Raw genomic sequence first — 4527 nt, forward strand, 5'->3', positions numbered from 1 at the left:
GCCAATCTTATTTTTAATGTAAAGTTTTAAGGCATCACGTACCAGCACCACCTTCAAAAAAAATCACTATGTATAAATATAAAAACGTCTAGACAAAAATACCAAATTGAGAAATACATTGCCATGACAAATGTAAATGAAGTAATGATGCTTTCTTATGCATGTTATGAAATTATAAAACGAATCCTAATGTGCTTTTTGAAACTTCACGGAGAAGAAAAGTATGGTCAAAACTACCAAAATATGACACATTTACCGTGTTTCTGTCTCTATTGGAACACCAAAAAGCTCTGTAATAATATGTTCATAAGATTCAGTGGAGCTTTGATAATTATTTTGCTAAAATTACAATAAAATGTGGTATTACAATATGTAATAAAATTTTATAGTTTTATCATTACACCTTAGAACATAAAAACCATTTATTCGGGGAAATTTACTTTCCATTTTTGTTTGCTTTGCTAAATACGTGGTAATGAATAATTTTGAAAATTAGAGTTTCTGATAAACAGTTACCATATGAACGGAAAAATTATTAAATGAATGGCTTAAATATCATACATCTTGGTTTTTATTATCAGAATTGTGATTTTTTTTACCAGAAATGTCATCACCGCATAGTACAATAATATTACCAGAATTTTTTTCTTCTAGTAGCAATTCCTTAAATTAAAAAATTAAATGGATATCTTTAAAAAAATAAAACAGTTGACATTAAGAGTTCTCATTTTTATTTTACGGCAAAAGACTAATACTTTTTGGTACTCTCTTGGATCTTATGATTCCTCACCAATGCATATTAGAACCCTAAGTAAGACGTTGTAGAATTCTGTTTTATTAAAAAAAAGTATATTTCATATTATAATCATCTTTGAACTGCCGACCTGATTTTAAGTTTACGACTATAGGTGTTCAACTCAGTAGCCTTGTAATTTTGAACCCAATCCAGAAGACACAAGGGAATTCCTGGATCAAGTGTTGGGAGAAATTTTGCCGTCGCTGAGGACTTTTTGATGGAACTACCCAGCTGTTGCGTTACAAGGGGAACACCACGAAAACTTCCTGCGGTTAGCCTGACTGCAAGGTGATTCTAATACATGATCCGTCTACCACTTAGGATATTTTATGTCCAGTGCGAAAATCGTATGGACCAGCCATTGTTGGGATTCGAACCAGGTTCATCTCATTGGAAGATGAACGCTGTATCCCCTGAGCTCGATGGCTTTCACAATAGTATAGTTCAAAATTAACAGTCTCCACCAATCATAAGGTGGCTAAATATATCTAGTGGCGATTAAAGAAATTGCCAGCAAGTCGCCACCAGCTTGCCTCTGTTTTCGACGGAAAGGATTCCCCATGTGCATTTTATTATTTTTTTTAATAAATATGGAAGAGACGTGATGGCTTTGGGGATAGAGCATTCGCCTTCCAATGAGGTGAACCGGGTTCGAATCCCAACTATGGTTTGTTGATATGAATCCGGCTTGCACCGATCACAGTGCTGAAGTAAAATATCCTCAGTGGTAGACGGATCATGGGTTAGAGTCCCATTGGAGTCGGGCTAAACATGCGAAGTTTTCGTGGCTTTTCTCTCCATGTAACGCAAATGCGGGTAAATTCCATCAAAACGACAAACCTCTTCCAATGCTTGATCCAGTAGTTCCCTTGTCTTCTGGATGGGGTTCGAAATTACAAGTCTACGAGTTGAACATTAGTAGTCGCAAACCCAAAACAATGGGTCTGTTGATCAACGACGGGTATAAAATAAAATATAAAATAAATATGGAACTATTATGAGTATTTTATAATATTCTGAAAACATTTTAGTCTCATGCTCGTTTCTTAAGTTTGTACTTCATTTTTGAACTGAACCTTGTAATGCTACCATATTTTAAGAAGTTATTCAAAGGAATTGTCTTACATTATTATTATTAAAAATTTTAATGATCGCTTAAAAATTTCAATTTTTGAAAAAGTGGCCACGTGTTTTAAAAAGTGGGCACTTTTAAAAATGCTACAACTGGCCACTGTAGCAAAATTTCCAAATTTTGCTCTTTGCGTAACAGACCCTTAAGCTAGCTAGGCCCCTGGAGGTTATGCCTCCTCATTTGCTTAACCACCTGCCTAATGGTGGCACAGTGATTGCTGGCTCCTTTTATTTTCAAGACATTCTTTAAACTGAAACTGGTTTGACTGCGTATAGTCTGTCTATGGAAAAAACTCTCTTCGCCATTCGTCTGAAGCAATGTCGTTTACTACGGTTACGAAGTTTAACTATTTCAAACAGGGGTGTTGGATCAATATTTAAGACAGATTTTGGCTAGAGTTCACGAGAAAAAGGGAGTCAGGGGAGAGAGAAGCTCTTTTAAATGCGCTATTCTTCGTTTCCATGAGATCACACGACCCTGGACTTTGCGGCGAGGGGAGTTCTTTCTATAGACTATACCTTCGAACCCTAGTTTTTAACAATGACAGCTTGATGCCTTAACCACTGGCTTTCGCAGCTCTACTATTGTTAAAAAATTTCTCACATTTAAGTGTCTGGCGCAGAAGTTACTACAAGTCATACATTTTGAATTTGCTCCTTTCGATATTTTTTTCATGAGTGCTAAAAGCAATTAATTCTCCATTCTTTTACAACACCAAATGAAATCGGTCACTTGCATTTTTGGAATTTCAAAAATGCTTTAAAAACTACTCAAATGTTTAAATTACTACTAAAATGCAATCTTTTCTAGACCACGTAGCGATAACATTCTTAAAAATGTAAGTTATGCTTTTGGAGGATTAAAAATATTTTTGAATCATAAATGAAACATTTTATATTTCACAGTGAAATTCTATAAAACTTGATTAACACTTATTTGTCTTAACTAATCATTTCCGTTAGTCCTATTTATGTAATAATATTATACTATAATATTATTATACTATAATGTAATAATATTATACTATAACACTGTAATAATATTATACTATAATACTGTAATAATATTATACTATAATATTTTATTAGAATTATAATATTATAATATTTGAACTTTTATTTTCTTTGGTTGTCTTTTTAAAGATTTGAAACTTTTTCCTTTTTATTTTAACATATTTAGAAATTTAGACACACGAAGCCATCAATACTACTGATAATTCTTAGTTAAATTTGTTTCTGGAATTTACTAAGACTATCAAGCTTAATAAGCTTTTAGAAGTATTTTTATAAATGATGCAGTCATTATTATCAAACTGATAAAAGTACAAATCCACATGTTCTTACAAGTGGATTATGTTGAAAAGTTTCTGTTCAAAAAACATAATAATTCCGTAATTTATCTAGTACAGAAGCTTTCTGTTTTCTAAACCTACAAAAATTTATTGTCAAACTACACAGTAATCTCTCAAAAGTGACATTTTTCTGTTACAAAATAAAATCTGTAACCCATAAATGCAGATTATATGTGTTGGGTAAAGATATGTTCCGTTTTGAATGTAAAATACTCTAATATCAAAACGGCAAGAATAATTAGATACATTGTAACGGGTGCCAATCGGATTGTATAGTGGTCAAATAGTTAGCCTCATTCCAGGAAGGTTCCAGGATCGAATCCCGCTTTGGGACATCTGAACTAAACGATGGAAAGGAAACAAATTTTTTTTATTCAAAAGTTTTCGATGCATCAAAAATCACACAAATAATAGAATAATTCAAAAACTAATCAATATTGAAACAATTTGTTTCACTATGTTTTAACTAGAGGATATACAGCAAACTATATGCTAAATTTCTCTGCCGCATCCTGAGGACCGTACCCTGACCTACGGAAAATATCTTACGCTTACTGCTATATTCTGTAATGTTTTGTTACATGAAATTTCTGTCAAACTGACTTTTCCATAGTACACTGTAAAAAATTTCGAGCTATGCTGCACCAAACATTGGTATTCATTTGCTGGCTACATAAAGTCGTGCTCAGTTTTACTATATATTGGTGCTTTCACTAGTTCCAAACAACGAGAGAAGGTTGCACCAAAAATCGGAATTTTGAAAGAGACTAAAAGCGGCGAAAGGTTGCACCAAAAATGAGTGTTTTGAAGGAAACTAAAAATGGAGGAAGGTTGCACCATGATTTGGTATTTTTGAAGGGAACTAAAAGCGAGGAAGGTTGCACCATTATTAGGTATATTTAAAGTGCTAAAAAGCAGGGTAAGGTTGCACCATTATTAAATATTTTTATAGCGCCAAAAAGCAGATAAAGTTAGCATCATTAATAAATATTTATAAAAAAAAGTTTTTAATATAAAAAAATTTAATATATATTTATATATATATAAATATATATTAAATAATACATCTAAAATAAAAATAGCTTTTTAAATTTTTATATATTTAAATAATTAAATTATAATTTGATTTAAATTATCTTCTCTTTCTTTTAAAATATTTATTAATGATGCTAACTTTATCTGCTTTTTGGCTCTTTAAAAATATTTAATAATGGTGCAACCTTACCCTGCTTTTTAGCACTTTAAAAA

The sequence above is a fragment of the Parasteatoda tepidariorum genome, chromosome 6 (assembly GCF_043381705.1).
Source record: "Parasteatoda tepidariorum isolate YZ-2023 chromosome 6, CAS_Ptep_4.0, whole genome shotgun sequence".
Classification (NCBI taxonomy): Eukaryota; Metazoa; Arthropoda; class Arachnida; order Araneae; family Theridiidae; genus Parasteatoda; species Parasteatoda tepidariorum.